The sequence below is a fragment of the Scylla paramamosain genome, chromosome 28, assembly GCF_035594125.1.
Source record: "Scylla paramamosain isolate STU-SP2022 chromosome 28, ASM3559412v1, whole genome shotgun sequence".
Lineage (NCBI taxonomy): Eukaryota > Metazoa > Arthropoda > Malacostraca > Decapoda > Portunidae > Scylla > Scylla paramamosain.
In genome coordinates, this window is record NC_087178.1 from 15,109,582 (window position 1) to 15,127,972 (window position 18,391).

The 18,391-nt window shown below is 40.0% G+C and overlaps 1 long non-coding RNA gene across 6 annotated transcripts in view; it reads left to right on the forward strand.

Moving 5' to 3' along the window:
• LOC135114989 (uncharacterized) overlaps positions 1 to 18,391 on the forward strand; it is a 91,477-nt gene that overhangs the window by 38,633 nt on the left and 34,453 nt on the right. Inside the window, exon 1 of one of the 6 annotated variants that reach the window (XR_010275744.1) lies at positions 766 to 918. The exons of 2 other annotated variants lie outside the window; for them this stretch is intronic. This is a non-coding gene — a long non-coding RNA (uncharacterized LOC135114989). Of the gene's footprint in view, positions 1 to 765; positions 919 to 18,391 lie in introns of those variants that run through there. 3 more of the 6 variants (XR_010275743.1, XR_010275742.1, XR_010275745.1) reach the window with 3 other exon arrangements.

Consider the following 18,391-nt stretch of genomic DNA (forward strand, 5'->3'; position numbering starts at 1 on the left):
TTTTCTGCCATCATTTCAACATTGCTAAAAGTCCTATAGGGTATAGTGTTTGAAAATAAGTACTGGACATTTAATTAACTTGACTTGACTTCACTTGACGTAGTACCAAATCTGTTACGCTTCCATTCCTTTCACAATCCACTCGTCTCACAGCACAAATTTCTCTCACGTGACTCATTCTAATTGCTTGGATCCTTGACATTTCTTCTTTCGTTTTGCAGCCAAGAGTTGTTCACTTAATATCATCATCATCCATCATCATCATCATCATCATTACAGGGAATGTTTATGAGATAGGGGCACAGGAGCACAGAAATCAAGGAAGGCACTTTATACAACAATCGAATGAACACATCTACGTAAATACGGAAAACCAGTATAAGCAGACAGCAGTAACCATTCATTCATATCAATCATTTAATCACACCTGCTGGGCGTATTAGTTTAGTTGAATCCATCGAGATCGATTAGGTTTTCACGAAACGATTCAGTGTTTTTAAATTAAGATGACATTGTTAATGCGATTATGTCTGGGTCGTTAGCGTGAGGTGGGGAGGGGAGATTCACTAATTTAAGACTTATTCAGCCCAGATCCCTTCTTAGCAAATCAGTCAAAAAACCTACATTCTAAATAAGCATTGCTAACTCAAAGGACTTAACCCACACCTCAAACAATCATATATTCAAAACCACAATCGAAACGCAAGGCCAATGACAGTGCGAGGACTTTAAACACTCTTCGTTTCACAAGCAGCAGTCGAGGCTTCACTTGTGAAGGCGTGAACTCCCTCGTGACTGGTGGAAGTTTCCGGAGAGGTGCATGTGCGTGACTGGTGGAGGCGTTCGGGGGTGGTAGTGTGAGATGGACGGCAGTAGTTAGGCCCATCACGAGCTGTGTGTCTGCGGCGCCTTCCTCAGGTTAGTTGTGAAAGTTTTAAGAGGGGGATTTTTTTTTTTTTTTTTTTTTTTTTTGGTAGTATCGATTATTCTTATTAGGTACAGTTGTTCTTAATGCTCAGACATGTGTCGTCAGGGTTACAGCAGGTGCCGGGCAAGGTCAGGAAGTGTGATCTAGACATCAATAAATCTCCTCCGTGTATTTTTCCCCTTCTCCTCTCACACTTCAGTCGATTCCCACAGCCACTCTCTTCCCCGGATGAAGAAATAATAGGAATTGATATAGAAAATGTAATCTAGACGCCTACATATTCCTTCCTCTCCCCCTCCCCCAACCTTGGGTTTTCATCCCCTTCTCTCCATTCACACAACGCTACCTCGTCCCTTTTTCTCCTTAACTTACATGAAAGTTTGCAAATATCTAAAGCTTTTTATAAAAGTCTAATATAAAAGACGGTCTCAAAGACTGTCTTACCGGGAACTCGATAATAATAATGTGCTCGGTGAGGTAAGTAGTTAAAACTTGTCCAGCCCAATTTTTCATTTTTCTGTCAAACTTTTATGGAAATCATACTACCGATTAAAGTGATGAAGGGAAAAAGGGATGCTAGAAAATTAACTTGAAGCTGTGAGGGATAAAGAAGCTTCCAGTTTCAGTTGAAAGACACAGGTGGACGTAACACAATGGTGAAGGGGCTGAATGGTGATTATGAACGTAATGACTGATGAATACATTAATGCTAAAATCTACAGAAAATTAATTGAGAAGACCGCTGGTACTGTTATTCGTTACTTTTATTGTTAAACGGGGGTTTACACGAGGCAATTCGAGTTTGCTTGCAGTCGGGGTTGTGCAGCCGGGAGTGGGATGCAACCTGGATTTGCTGTATTGCCGGAGCAGCCGGGAAACCGCTCAGTCGGTCTGATCGGCTGCCATCCCGGCCATTTTCCAGGGTCAGATGAGAACAACTATCAATATAAAATTGAAAATAGGAGGAATATTGTTGGAAAGCGTTTTAGTAATAATCATTGACTGTACCATTATATACAATAAATAAAACTTAAATTTATTTATTTAAAAAAATTGCCAAATAAAGGTGGAATTAGTTTGTTTACATCGTTACTGAGGAAGCAGCGGCCCACCATGTCTATACCAGAAGGCATCATGAGCACCACAGCCTGCAAGGTTATATAAACCAGGAACGAGTCCACAATAATTTAATTTGCTTTTTCTTCAAGCACAGCAAAATCGCAACTATAGCAACCAGCTCGGAGGAGGACGACTCTATCTTGATTGTTTTGTTGCAACAGCTAACGAGCCAGTGGCTGCTCTCGACCGTGTGAATGCTTTCGACTGGAACCTGATGACTACTCCGGGTGGCTGCAAGCAGCCGGTTGGAAAAACAGTCCTGTGTAAACCCGCCTTTACTGTTGCCACTCCGCCATCTGAGAACAGCAGATTGTTTAGTCTGTAAATGTTGGGTTGATTCAATTCCTTTTTCCCACTTTTATATGAAAACTAATTCAACTAAAAGTTTCTGTAGAAGTCTGGAAGTAAAAATATTGGGAAAGTCTTTTTTATTTATTTATCTTATTTTATTATTTATTTATTTATTTTTATTTATTTATTTTATTTTTTTTTTCCATTTTTAAGATGTTTGTTAACGCAGAACTTAATTTGTGCAATTACATTTCGTGTTCATTCTTTTGAGGTTTTTGATCATAGGTATACGGTATCATTGCTAACGTTTATTCTAATACAGCGGGTTGTGTTATATATTTAGATTTAATCAACGACTCGTGGAGAGTCTAGGATGGAGAGCATGTCAGATGAGGTGGGGTGGGTTGAGTTAGATTAATGAGAGCCGGGGTGGGGAGGAAGCGGGGTCTCCGTTAGTCAGGTTAAGTTTGCGCTCTGTTCGCGAAATATTGTTATACAAAATGAGTATCTGACGCGAAGATTCATTAACTAACAAAGAAGAAAGGAGATACACGCTAAGATTCATTAGCGAACAGAGAGAAGGAGATAAATTGTCTGAACAGAAAGATTGCCCTTTTTAAGGTCCGTGAGGCTAGACAGTTACGTATATTGGATTCTTTTGCCGTTAAGTAATGACGCTTGACATTTCCAACTGGTGTTTAGCTTAAAGAAAAAGCGTCATTACTCTTGTTTCGTAACGATGAATCAGACAATATGCTGGGAGGTAAAATTAAAAGATATTTGAAATTTACGTAAGAGGCTTGTACTGTTCCAAGGACCTTGTATAACCAGGAGGACGGATTCTATTGCAGTTCAACACAATACACCCGTGACATTTGTGATCATGCTAAGTTGTACGCGACATAACTTGGAGCACTTCTAGTGGTCACACCATGTGGTGCAAATAAACAAATCGCAAATGAATTTTCAAAATTCCTTAAAACTGTCTCAACCCTGCGCTGGTACATGTGTTAGTATGTTGGTTTCCGACAGAGAATGGTGCGTGCCCATTTGTATCTCTTTCACTCAGCCAGTGAGAGCTGTCTTTTTAAAAACGTATTAGAACGTCATTGAACATTATTTACTACGGCCAATACGTAGTTATTTTCGGCCAACCACTGCGTGTATACGTGGCGGCAGCGCAAGTCAGCCGGCTACCCGCACAGGTACCCAGTGTTACAATGGCAGCCGAGTGCAGTGGACGCAAATTTAAATACCTGAGTTTTATCGTGCAGTTCTATAAACAAGACAACTTAGGTGTACATTTCATAAGATCGCACTTTGGTTTGCTAAAATTAATCGAGTGTTGAACACTCGGTGGCATCAATACCCTTTGAGGAGAAAGAGGTGGTCAACCAACCACAGCCTGGACTTTCCACTTCTTAGCAAGGTTAGGTTAATGTCTAGCTCGCCGCCAAGGTGGCGCCTCCAGCTGCCAGAGGGAAACATAACTCTTACTCGCATAAGTTTAGCATTACTTGCACCAATTAAGAGATGTTTTTTTTCTAAATAATCATTCCCACCAGCTTCACTGTATGTGATTTGGTTGTAGAAATTTATGCATAAACTTTAAGTTTGATAGAAGGAGTAATACTTCGTGGTGTTTCCTTCAGTGACTAAGGGCCTATATCACAGTCGCTTCCTGTTGTTGTGATCGTTACCAATGAGTGGTGATGTCCACCAGCAACAAAAAATTCGATTTCACAGACGTTTTCCGCGACGTTGTTTGGTTTGATCCTCACCAGAAATTGGAACCTTTGGTAAAGCTGGCTTGGGAGCTGTTGGCCCTCCCTAATGGAGCTTACCGGTGCATTCTTTTTTTTTTTTTTTTTTTTTGCAAATATCACAAGTTCTTATCATCTTGTATTTAATTTAATTCCTTAATTGTATATTCAAATTATTTAACAATACAACAACATTTTGTAGGCTATAATAGTAATATCATAAAATTTAAGAATTTCGATGGCGACGTGAATTCACTTCACCAGTTCATGAAAACTTCACTAATTGTCACCCTTATTTCACCTACTATGCTTCCTTGATTAAAAACTGTAATAATCCCCACATATGTATAGGGTGTGTGGAATTTGTCACTTAAGAGAAATATTAGATAATATTGAAATAACAATACCATTTCCATTTGAGGGCTGGGCTTGCTTCTGTTAGACTAGACTTAAATTAATTCGGTTAATCAATCTAATTGCTAATCTTTTCAATGGGTAAATCATGATTTAGAAAAAAAAAAAAAAAAAAAACATATTTTGCTGAGAAATAATAATGTCTCAAAATTAAAGGCTGGGCTATTTCCATAACACCCGAAATATTTCAGTTTAACAATGCATGTGTACAGCACTGAGGAAGAGAAAAGTAGATGATTTATAATGTGCCTGATTGGCTTACTTAAAGTTTGGCGAATGTTAGGCAGATATTCAAAGGGAAGAATTTAAATCACAAAATGTAACCATGTTTGCAGTGGATGGTTATGGCGTGATGAAAGTACCAGTGATGTATTTCAATTTTCCATGCCTTTTTTTCCATGCAGTTTTCCCTCTTTACTCTGCGTATGCCAACCAGGCACATAATAACAAATCTGCACAGGTCCTCTGTTTCATCACTTTCATCGCACTATAGTCCTTCTTTTCTTTGCTATATCACTTATTCCTTTTCTTTGTTTCATCACTTAAGGCTTTCTTCACAGGTCCTTTACTTCGTCACTTCTTTTCTTTGTTTCATCACTTTGTTCCATCACTTAAAGCTTTTTATTTTATTTTATGTAGGAGGGACACCGGCCAAGGGCAACAAAAATCTAAAAAAAAAAAAAAAAAAAATAGGGTCCTGAATAGGGTCCCAAGTGGTGGTCAAAAATTGAAGGATAGGTGTCTTGAAACCTCCCTCTCGAAGGAGTTCAAGTCATAGGAAGGTGGAAATACAGAAGCAGGAAGGGAATTCCAGAGTCTACCAGAGAAGGAGATGAATGATTGGGAATACTGGTTAACTCTTGCAGTAGAGAGGTGGACAAAATAGGGATGAGGGAAAGAAGAAAGTCTTGTGCAGCGAGGCCACGGGAGGGAGGCATACAGTTAGCAAGATCAGAAGAGCAGTTAGCATGAAAATAGCGGTAGAAGACAGCAAGAGATGCAACATTCCGGCGATGAGAAAGAGGTTGAAGACAGTCAAAGGAGAAGAGCTGATGAGACGAAAAGCTTTTGATTCCACCCTGTCTAAAAGAGCGGTATGAGTGGAACACCTCCAGACATGTGAAGCATACTTCATACATAGACGGATAAGGCCCTTGTACAAAGTTAGCAGCTGGGGTGGTGAGAAAAACTGGCGGAGTCGTCCTAGAACACCTAACTTCACAGAAGCTGTTTTAGCTAGAGATGAGGTGTGAAATTTCCAGTTTATATTATAAGGAAAGGATAGACCGAGGATGATCAGTGTAGAAGAGGGGGCCAGTTGAGAGTCACTGAAGAAGAGGGGATAGTTGCCTGGAAAGTTACTGAGTCGATAGATGGAGGAACTGAGTTTTTGAGGCATTAAACAATACTAAGTTTGCTCTGCCCCAGTCAGAAATTTTAGAGAAATCAGAAGTCAGGCGTTCTGTGGCTTCCCTGCGTGAGCTATTCACTTCCTGAAGAGTTGGACGTCTGTAAAAAGACGTGGAAAAGTGCAGGGTGGTATCATCAGCGTAGGAGTGGATATGACAAGTAGTTTGGTTTAAAAGATCATTGATGAATAATAAGAAGAGAGTGCCTGAGGAACACCACTGTTACTAGATTTATGAGAACAGTGACCGTCTACCAAAGCAGCAATAGAACGGTCAGAAAGGAAACATGAGATGAAGTTACAGAGAGAAGGATAGAAACCGTAGGAGGGTAGTTTGGAAATCAAAGTTTGGTGCCAGACTCTATCAAAACCTTTTTGATATGTCTAAGGAAACAGCAGAAGTTTCACAAAAACCTCTAAAAGAGGATGACCAAGACTCGGTAAGGAAAGCCAGATCACCAGTAGAGCGGCCTTGACAGAACCCATACTGGCGAGCAGATAGAAGGTTCTGAAGTGATAGATATTTAAGAATCTTCCTGTTGAGGGTAGATTCAAAACTTTAGCCAGGTAGGAAATTAAAACAATAGGACGGTAGCTTAAGGGATTAGAACGGTCACCTTTTTTTAGGAACATGCTGAATGTAGGCAAACTTCCAGCAAGAAGAAAAGGTAGATGTTGAAAAAGTTGAAAGAGTTTGACTAGGCAAGGGGCAATCACGGAGGCGCAGTTTCAGAGAACAATAGGAGGGACCCCATCAAGTTCATAAGCCTTCTGAGGGTTTAGGCCAGCGAGGGCATGGGAAACATCATTGCGAAGAATTTTAATAGGTAGCATGAAGTAATCAGAGGATGGAGGAGAGGGAGAAACAAGCCCTGAATCGTCCAAGGTAGAGTTTTTAGCAAAAGTCTGAGCGAAGACTTCATCTTCAGAGATAGATGTGATAGCAGTGGTGCCATCTGGTTGAAATAAAGGAGGGGAAAGAAGAATAAGCAAAGTTCTTGGAGTCTTTTTGGCTAGGAGCCAGAAGTCACGAGGGGAGTTAGATCTTGAAAGATTTTGACACTTTCTATTAATGAAGGAATTTTTGGCTAGTTGGAGAATAGACTTGGCATGGTTCCGGGCAGAAATATGAAGTGCATGAGATTCTGGGGATGGAAGGCTGAAGTACCTTTTGTGGGCCACCTCTTTATCATGTATAGCATGAGAACAGGCTGTGTTAACCAAGGTTTGGAAGATTTAAGTCGAGAAAAAGAGTTAGGGATGTACGCCTCCATGTCAGACAATATCACCTCTGTTATGCGCTCGGTACACAGAGACGGGTCTCTGTCACGGAAGCAGTAGTCATTCCAAGAAAAATCAGCAAAATACCTCCACAGGTCCCCCCATTTAGCAGAGGCAAAACGCCAGAGGCACCTTCGCTTAAGGGGGATCCTGAGGAGGGATTGGAACGATAAGACAAGATACAGATATGAGGAGGAGCCCAACGGAGAAGAGAGGGTAACAGCATAAGCAGAAGGATCAGAGGTTAGGAAAAGGTCAAGAGTGTTGGGCGTATCTCCAAGACGGTCAGGAATACGAGTAGGGTGTTGCTCCAGGTCATGGAGGATAGCAAAGTTCAAGGCTAGTTCACCAGGATGGTCAATGAAGGGAGAGGAAAGCCAAAGCTGGTGGTGAACACTGAAGTCTCCAAGAATGGAGATCTCCGCAAAAGGGAAGAGAGACAAAATGTGCTCCACTTTGGAAGTTAAGTAGCCAAAGAAAGCAAATTTAGTTTGAGAGTGACTCTATAGTCGTAACCAGATGGTGGAAAACTCAAAAGATTCAAGAGCGTGGACACGAGAGCAGATTGTCATTGCGCACATAAACGCAACCAACATCCAGCTTTTGATTGAAAATGAGGATAGAGAAATTAGGAAGGAACAGAAAAGGGGCTAGTGTCAGTTGCCTCAGACACCTATGTTTCAGTGAAGAAAAGATGATGAGGTTTATTAGAGAGGTGATTTTCTACAGATTGAAAATTAGATTTAAGGCCGCAAATGTTGCAGAAATTATTGAAGAAAAAGTTGAGGAGGGTGTCAAGACACTTAGGGTCGATACCAGAAAAGCAGTCCGACCTGGGGACATTTGTGGTCCCCTCCCCAGATGGGGACTCCGAGGTTGGTGTAGGAGTCGCCATGATTTTGAATTTTGATTGAAGGGTTTGTGTGTAATTAGGTACTTGTAGTTTTGTGTGAAGGAAGAAAGTTGTCTTTAGAGGGCAGGCTATGACTGCCCCCTTGTATTGTGAGACACAAAAAGAAACGTTCATTGAGGTCACAGCTGGTTTAATGATAAGTTCGTTTCGGCAGGAGCCTACTGCCTCCTCCTACTAAATTTATTTCATCACTTCATGTGTTCTTCAAAGGTTCTTCGTTTCATCACTTTGTTTCATCACTAACGCCTTCAAAGGTCCTTTGCTTCATCACTAGGACTTCTTTTTTTTCGTCACTGAAGGCCTACTTCACAGGTACTTTATTTCATCACTTATCTTTGTATCATCACTTACGGACTACTTCACGAGTCCTTTATTTCATCACTTTTCGATGTGTTTTCTTTGTGTTTTTCTCTGCAGTATGAGTCGAAAACGACCCGCCCTAGCTGATTTTTTTTCCAAACAAAACAAAATTATAAACAGAAGAGAGTTTTAGGAAATTATTCTTACTATGTCAATCAAAACTAGATAAGGAATGACAATGAAAGAAAAAAATCTCAAAATAAAAAAGAATTAAAAAATTGGGCCTTTCAGTCGATCGTGAAACAATATGACAACAGACGAAAACCAGTGATCAATGATTTCACTGCCGAAGGCCATCTCCTTGCTAGCCATGTATTTATTTATTTATTTTATTTATTTTGTTTTATTTTATTTTATTTTATTTTGTGTGTGTGTGTGTGTGTGAGTGTGTGTGTGTGTGTACATTTTTAGTGTAGTTATTACTTTCTTTCCTGTAGTATTTCACGTAAAAATATAAACAGAGTGCGTGTCGCATAATCAGGCAGTGATCAGTGTTCATTTGTGTGTGTGTTCTACTTTCTTTCCTGCATCTTTTCATGATAAAACTATAAAGACATAATGTGAGTGCCAAGTAAGTCCAATAGCTCACTTCAATCTCATGTTGACACCATACGTGAAATTAAAATCTCTACCCAAAAGTCGCGCTAATTTCAACTAATATGCAAGGCTGTTATATGAATTATTTCAGAGAAGGGAAACAATAATTGCGAAAGGTAGAAAGGTCTCTCTCTCTCTCTCTCTCTCTCTCTCTCTCTCTCTCTCTCTCTCTCTCTCTCTCTCTCTGAGACATGGTAATCCCACTATTGTCTCTTACTATGATCCGAGAGGTCGGGTGAGTGGCGACATTGAAGCGATTTCAGATGGGAGTTGCCATGGCAACGGACTTCCATCCTTCATTCCACAACATACTCAACCACCCCCACCCACATCAGCTGCTTTACTGGACATTTGAGTTCAAGGTCATGATTGACAAGTTCATCACCAAAGCTCCGTAAACATGCTACCCTAGGAAACTAGATGAGAGAGAGAGAGAGAGAGAGAGAGAGAGAGAGAGAGAGAGAGAGAGAGAGAGAGAGAGAGAGAGAGAGAGAGAGAGAGAAAGAGAAAGAGGGGGGGGAACGAAGGAAGAAAGATCATTGTAACAGACAACAGTAGGATTACGATGACTCAGAGAGAGAGAGAGAGAGAGAGAGAGAGAGAGAGAGAGAGAGAGAGAGAGAGAGAGAGAGAGAGGAACGAAGGAAGAAAGATCATTGTAACAGACAACAGCAGGATTACGATGACTCAGAGATAGAGAGAGAGAGAGAGAGAGAGAGAGAGAGAGAGAGAGAGAGAGAGAGAGAGAGAGAGAGAGAGAGAGAGAGAGAGAGAGAGGAACAGAAGAAGAAATATCATTGTAACAGACAATGGTAGGATTACGATGACTCGGAGAACAATGACTCAGAGAGAGAGAGAGAGAGAGAGAGAGAGAGAGAGAGAGAGAGAGAGAGAGAGAGAGAGGAAGGGAGGGGGGGAGAGGAAGCAGGCAGCAGCCAATCAGGAATTAGCCACTCACGACGTCACTGCAGTGGGTGGGAGAGGGCCGAGATACCTTGCTAGCTACCCTCCGCGACATAAAAACCTTGTAACTTTTGATAATTATATACTGCAGCGTGCAGACGAGAGCTTATCAGCATATGACTTGAATTCCTTCAAGAGGGAGGTTTCAAGATACTTATTCATCAATTTTTGACCACTGCTTTGACCCTTTTATGGGACTGGCATTTCAGTGGGCATTTTTTTTTTTATTAGGTTTTTGTTGCCCTTGGCCAGTGTCCTTCCTACATTAAAAAAAAAAAAATGTGTCTGGGTGCACTTACTGGGTGTATGATTGCTTAGTGTTTACAATGGACTCTACAGACACAGCCACTGACTTTATTGACCACCCTGACGAAGATTTGGTAGATATGATAGGTGACGAAGCTGGTCTTGCCATGGAATTTGAAAGTGACGAAGTGGACGATGACAGATTATGAAGAGTGGCTCCTATGGAGAAATAGCAAGACACTAGTAACTATACCTTCAATTTTTTTTTATTACTCGTAGTATGGTGCACAATATTGGAAGTCATATCAGATGTTCTGAACAAGTCCCATGCCATTTCTTCTGAATTTACTGATCTCGCATCTCATCAAACATTGTACAACACTGGGTATGTTCACAGGTGGTCCACCTTCCACACTACTGTATTGGCCTATGTTATGGACTTCATTACATCTGAGTTTCTCCGTGCTTTCTCTACGGTGATTTATATTCCCGTAGCTCGCCTGGTAATATATAATTATCATATCTACTTTCATCTAAACAGCTGGTTTCTTGCTGTTTCTTGCTATTTCTCTGTAGGAGCCACTCTTCAAAATTATTATGAAGAGTGGCTCCTACGGAGAAAGGGCGAGACATTAGTAAGAAACAGGTTAGTTAATTCATTCACCAACTGTTTAACAACGTGAGGTGAGTAAATTCAGAAGAAATGACATGTGACTTGTTCATAACATCTGATATTATTTGCAATATCGTGCACCATACTAATCAGTAAATTGAAGGTATAATTGCAAAAATTTTTCAGAATCCTTCTAATGATGATAAACTCCCATCACACAAAGTAACACATTGCATTGAAAAGTTTTTTTTTATTTATTTTTTTTTTATGCACATGGTTTATTACGCCAAAACAAATATAAAACACTTTTTAGGGAAGAGTTTGGTTACCCTGTACTTGATGCAATAATATATTTTTTTTTCTTTTTATTTAGGAAGGACACTGGCCAAGGGCAACAAAAATCCAATAAAAAAAAAAATGTCCACTGAAATGCCAGTCCCATAAAAGGGTCAAAGCAGTAGTCAAAAATTGATGAATAAGTGTCTTGAAACCTCCCTCTTGAAGGAATTCAAGTCATAGGAAGGTGGAAATACAGAAGCAGGCAGGGAGTTCCAGAGTTTACCAGAGAAAGGGATGAATGACTGAGAATACTGGTTAACTCTTGAATTAGAGAGGTGGACAGAATAGGGGTGAGAGAAAGAAGAAAGTCTTGTGCAGCGAGGCCGCGGGAGGAGGGGAGGCATGCAGTTAGCAAGATCAGAAGAGCAGTTAGCATGAAAATAGCGGTAGAAGACAGCTAGAGATGCAACATTGCGGCGGTGAGAGAGAGGCTGAAGACAGTCAGTTAGAGGAGAGGAGTTAATGAGAAGAAAAGCTTTTGATTCCACCCTGTCTAGAAGAGCAGTGTGAGTGGAACCCCAGACATGTGAAGCATACTCCATACATGGACGGATAAGGCCCTTGTACAGAGTTAGCAGCTGGGGGGTGAGAAAAAACTGGCGGAGACGTCTCAGAAAACCTAACTTCATAGAAGCTGTTTTAGCTAGAGATGAGATGTGAAGTTTCCAGTTCAGATTATAAGTAAAGGACAGACCGAGGATGTTCAGTGTAGAAGAGGGGGACAGTTGAGTGTCATTGAAGAAGAGGGGATACTTCTCTGGAAGGTTGTGTCGATTTGATAGATGGGGGAATTGAGTTTTTGAGGCATTGAACAATACCAAGTTTGCTCTGCCCCAATCAGAAATTTTAGAAAGATCAGAAGTCAAGCGTTCTGTGGCTTCCCTGCGTGAAATGTTTATCTCCTGAAGGGTTGGACGTCTATGAAAAAGACGTGGAAAAATGCAGGACAAGAAGTTTGATTTAAAAGATCATAAATTAATAATAAGAAGAGATTGGGTGACAGGACAGAACCCTGAGGAACACCACTGTTAATAGATTTAGGAGAAGAACAGTGACCGTTTACCACAGCAGCAATAGAACGGTCAAAAAGGAAACTTGAGATGAAGTTACAGAAAGAAGGATAGAAGCCGTAGGAGGGTAGTTTAGAAATCAAAGCTTTGTGCCAGATTCTATCAAAAGCTTTTGATATGTGTAAGGCAACAGCAAAAGTTTCACCAAAATCTCTAAAAGAGGATGACCAAGACTCAGTAAGGAAAGCCAGAAGATCACCAGTAGAGCAGCCTTGACGGAACCCATACTGGCGATCAGATAGAAGGTTGTGAAGTGATAGATGTTTAAGAATCTTCCTGTTGAGGATAAATTCAAAAACTTTAGATAGGCAGTAAATTAAAGCAATAGGACGGTAGTTTGAGGGATTAGAATGGTCACCCTGTTTAGGAACAGGCTAAATGTAGGCAAACTTCTAGCAAGAAGAAAAGGTAGATGTTGACAGACAGAGCTGAAAAAGTTTGACTAGGCAAGATGCAAGCACGGAGGCACAGTTTCGGAGAACAATAGGAGGGACCTCATCAAGTCCATAAGCCTTCCGAAGGTTTAGGCCAGCGAGGGCATGGAAAACATCACTGCGAAGAATTTTAATAGGTAGCATGAAGTAGTCAGAGGGTGGAGGTGAGGGAGGAACAAGCCCAGAATCGTCCAAGGTAGATTTTTTAGCAAAGGTTTGAGCGAAGATTTCAGCTTTAGAAATAGATGTGATAGCAGTGGTGCCATCTGGTTGAAATAAAGGAGGGAAAGAAGAAGAAACAAAGTTACTGGAAATATTTTTGGCTAGATGCCAGAAGTCACGAGGGGAGTCAGATCTTGAAAGGTTTTGACACTCTATTAATGAAGGAGTTTTGGCTAGTTGGAGAACAGACTTGGCATGGTTCCGGGCAGAAATATAAAGTGCATGAGATTCTGGTGATGGAAGGCGTAAGTACCCTTTGTGGGCCACCTCTCTATCATGTATAGCACGAGAACAAGCTGTGTTAAACCAAGGTTTAGAAGGTTTAGGTCGAGAAAAAGAGTGAGGAATGTACGCCTCCATGCCAGACACTATCACCTCTGTTATGCGTTCAGCACACAAAGACGGGTCTCTGACACGGAAGCAGTAGTCATTCCAAGGAAAATCAGCAAAATACCTCCTCAGGTCCCCCCAACTAGCAGAGGCAAAACGCCAGAGGCACCTTCTCTTAGGGGGATCCTGAGGAGGGATTGGAGCGATAGGACAAGATACAGATATGAGATTGTGATCGGAGGAGCCCAACGGAGAAGGAGTGACAGCATAAGCAGAAGGATTAGAGGTCAGGAAAAGGTCAAGAATGGTGGGCGTATCTCCAAGACGGTCAGGAGTAGGGTGTTGCACCAATTGCTCTAGGTCGTGGAGGATAGCAAAGTTGTAGGCTAGTTCACCAGGATGGTCAGTGAAGAGAGAGGATGTATGTGAATAGATTTTGATTTTTACATGCAAACCTAACTTTTGACAAAGTTGATATCAGACATCAGATATGGTTACATGACCGATTTGCTGCAGTCAGGAATCTTTTTGAAAATTTTAATGACCACGCCTGTTCAGTGTTGGGGCCAGGTGACTTCTTGACCACTGAAGAAACTTAATATTTTTTGTAGAAGTCAAATAAGATTCAGGCAGTACAGTTAGAGCAAACTTAGTATAAATTTGTGAACGCGGTAAGAATTCCATTCACCTTCAGGACAATAGTTTACTCAGGTAAACCTTCCGGAGAGCCTGGATCCCACCACATCCGTGGGTCACTTCCAACAGTGGAGGTTCTTGTAAGTCAGTTACAAGAATTTGTAGTTCTTAGTGGTAGTCTAGACAGACTGTGTACCAGCCTAGAATTGCTTGAGTGCCTTCAAACACAAGATATTGCTGGTGTAGATACTGTAGATTGCATGAGATAAGGCATACCACCAGAAATAAAAGCAGTCATTGGAAGGGAAGAGCTCATACCAGGTGTACCGGACTAAAGATAAGGGGGAAATGGCTGATTTATCATGTAGTACCCACCAAAAGTAATGGTAAGAAAAAAGTATTACTTCTCAGTACAGTACCTGCTATAATATTAGGAATTGCCATGGATGGTGGTGCAAGAAAGCCACCCATATATAAGCTGTATGATTTCACTTATGTATTGAAATAATAATAATAATGATAATAATAATGATTGATAATATTTAAGTAATAATAATAACAGCAATAATAGTAATAATGTGTGTGTGTGTGTGTGTGTGTGTGTTACATACTATAAAAATACAGGGTGCAATCCCAAGCTTCCACCTTGATGAAAGGTGAAGACACCGCTCCCGTCAATAGATATTATCAAGCTTCCATGATGATATTTAGGAAAACTAAGCCTACCGTGGTGTTCACGAGACATTGCTGCTATTCAAGAACATGACTGAATTACCATGGGATGTTGTGGGGGGTGGGTGACGCCCACACTTTTGCCGCCCACATTCCATGGCGCGCCTTTCTCCTGGGACTTTACGCCAGCCTCCGACTGCCTTGCCACCACCTCACACCCTTTGTCTCCGGACGCCAGCCCTGGCCGTGACCTGATACGGCCAGCAACCACCCCTACATCCCCAGTGTCCGTCCAGCCTTGCTGGTGGACATACGGGGTCCTCGTCCAACCAGCCTGGGAGTTGGACGTGTGACTCCTGGCAGCTTCTCATATTTATCTTTTGTATAATATTATTTTAGTAATGCACTGCAGCTTACCACCGTATTACCACCGTATTTTTCTTGGCCATCTACACAGTACTAGAAACAGAATATTCCTAGTACATATACCAGTTCAAAGGAATTGCCCTTCTTGTCTCTGCACTCAATTGTTACACGGGCAAACTACTCGTACTTTGTCACTCATCAGCACCTACATATTTTTTTTTTTTTTTTACTGCTACGTGTCATATACCAATAAAATATCGAAATATGTTGATTCCGAGACAGTGACTGATAATTCAATGCCAGCAACATTACACGAACAATACGGAGTTGAAGAAATGGGGAGAAAATGTTTACTCATTTATTTTTTTTATTTATTTGTATATTTTTCATATTTTACACACAGACTACTGTAATCAATTTATACGCTAGAGATGCAGCAATGTTTTTTTTTGTTAGTTAGATGGAAGGTTCAATTTTCCTTATCATATGGTAGCTTGATGAAACCAGACATAACCCTGTGATGTCCAGCTTCCTATATTCTTCTGCATAATATCATTCAAGGGTGGCTGCCGCGGCTGTCGCTCGGTGCGTGTGGATGTGCGTGCGTGTGTGAATGTGCAGGATATATCCATCTGATGTGAAACGGCGATAGTGATGTGGAGAAACCAGATATGTTCAATGGTGTTGGGAAATATCATGGCCAACATTGCATGTAATATGTACTACACTATAGGTAATCGGACGGAATGGCGCCGTACGGTATGTTGGGGCCTTTTGCCGAGAGGCGATTCATAGAATATTGTTCGTCCGATGATGTTTGCTCATACTTAATACACGATCCCTCCAGTCAGGAAGAGCGAAGACCCAGGAAAAGTGCAGACAGTACTTCACATGTCCTTCGTTTCATCACTTTAGGCTTCTTTTCTTTATTTTATCACTTCTTTTCTTTGTTTCATCGCTTAAAGTCTTCTTCACATGTCCTTTATTTCATCATTTATTTTCTTTGTGTCGTCACTTCAGGCTTTCTTTTCTTTGTTCCATCACTAAGGCCTTCTTCACAGGTCTTTTATTTCATCGCTTTCATCGCACTATAGTCCTTCTTTTCTTTGTTTTATCACTTATTTATCTTCGTTTCATCACGGAAGGCCTTCTTCACAAGTCTTTTATTTCATCAATTTTTTTCTTTGTTTTATCACATTTATTTATTTATTTTATTTTTTTTTTTTTTTTCGTTTTATCACTCAAGGCTTTCTACACAGGTTCTTCATTTTATCACTTTTCTTTGTATTATCACTTAAGGCTTTTTCTTTGTTTTATAATTTAAGGCCTTGTACACAGGTCCTTTATTTTAACACTTCTTTTCTTTGTTTAATCACTTAAGGCCTTCTACACAGGTCCTTTATTTCATCACTTCTCATTGTTTCATCACTTTAGGCTTTCTTTTCTTTTTTTTTTATCACTAAGCCGCCTTTTCTTCGTTTTAACAATATAGGCTTGTTTTCCTTGTTTCATCGTTTAATGCCTTCTACACAGGTCTTCTATTTTATCACCTATTTATTTTCTTTGTTTCACCACTTAAGGCCTTCTTCACAGGTCCTTTATTTCATCACTTTTTCCTAATTTACTTTTTTTCATCACTTAGGCCTACTTCACAGGTCCTTTATTTTATCACTTTTCTTTGTTTCATCACTTAAGGCCTTCTACACAGGTCCTTTATTTCATCACTTCATTGTTTCATCAGTAGGCAGCATTTTCTTCATTTTAACACTTTAGGCTTTTCTTTGTTTCGTTACTTAAGGCCTTCACAGGTCCTTTACTTCGTCACTTCTTTTCTTTGTTTGATTACTTCAGGATTTTTCTTTGATTCATCACTTTAGGCCTTCTTCACAGGTCCTTCATTTCATCACTTTGGGCTTCTTTTCATTGTTTTATCACTTTATTTTATCACCTCTTTTCGTTGTTTCATCACTTCTTTTCTTTGTTTTATCACTTAAGGATTTTTCTTTATTTCATCATTATGGCCTTCTTCACAGATCCTTTATTTCATCACTTCTTTTCTTTATTTAATCACTATAGGGTTTCTTTTCTTTTTTTCATCACTAAGCCGCCTTTTCTTCGTTTCAACACTAGGCTTGTTTTCTTTGTTTCATCGCTTAAGGCCTTCTACACAGGTACTTTATTTTATCATTTTTTCCTTCTTTACTTTATTCATCACTTAAGGCCTTCTTCACAGGTCCTTGATTTATTACATCACTTTTTCCTTCTTTACTTTTCCATCACTTAAGGCCTACTTCACAGGTCCTTTAATGTATCACTTCTTTTCTATTTTCATCACTAAGGCCTACTTCACAGGTCTTTTATTTTATAACTTTTCTTTGTTTTGTCAATTACAGCCTTTTTCACAGGTCCTTCGTTTCATCACTTTTGTCTTTGTTTCATCACTTAAGGCCTTCTACACAGGTCCTTTATATTATCACTTCTTTTCTTTGTTTTATCTTTTAATGCTTTTTCTTTATTTCATCACTTAAAGCCTTCTTCACAGGTCCTTTGTTTCATTACTTCTTTTCTTTATTTAATCACTTAAGGCCTTCTACACAGGTCCTTTATTTCATTACTTCCTCCCGTTGTTTAATCACTATAGGCTTTCTTTTATTTTTCATCACTAAGCCGCCTTTTCTTCGTTTCAACACTATAGGCTTGTTTTCTTTGTTTCATCACCTAAGGCCTTCTACACAGGTCCTTTATTTTATCTCTTATTTCTTTTCTTTGTTTTACCCCTTAAGACCTTTTTCACAGGTCATTTATTTCATCACTTTTTTCCTTTACTTTTTTCATCACTTAGGCCAACTTCACAGGTCCTTTATTTTATCGCTTCTTTTCTGTTTCATCACTAAGGCCTACTTCACAAGTCCTTTATTTCATCACTTCTTTTCATTGTTTCATCAGTAGGCCGCATTTTCTTCGTTTTAACACTTAAGGCTTCTTTTCTTTGTTTCATCACTTAAGGCCTTGTTCACATGTCCTTTGTTTCATCACTTTCATCGCACTATAGTCCTTTTCTTTGTTTTATCACTTATTTCTTTTCTTCATTTCAATAGGTTAGGCCTTCTTCACAGGTCCTTTATTTCATCACCTCTTTCATTTGTTTTATCATTTCTTTTCTTCGTTCCATCAATTAAGGCCTTCACAGGTCCTTTATTTCATCACTTATTTTCTTTGTGTCATCACCTAAGATCTTTACAGGTTCTATTTTCGTAACGCTCATCGCACTTAAGGTTTTCTTCACGGTTCTAAGCACCTTTCCCTTTATTTTCTTCCCTTTATCCCCCTCTTCTTTTTATTTCCTTACCCAAGCATTAACACCTTTTTCAATATCCTTCTTTTTACTTCCATGTCCAATCCTTTAATCATCATTTCCATTTCCTT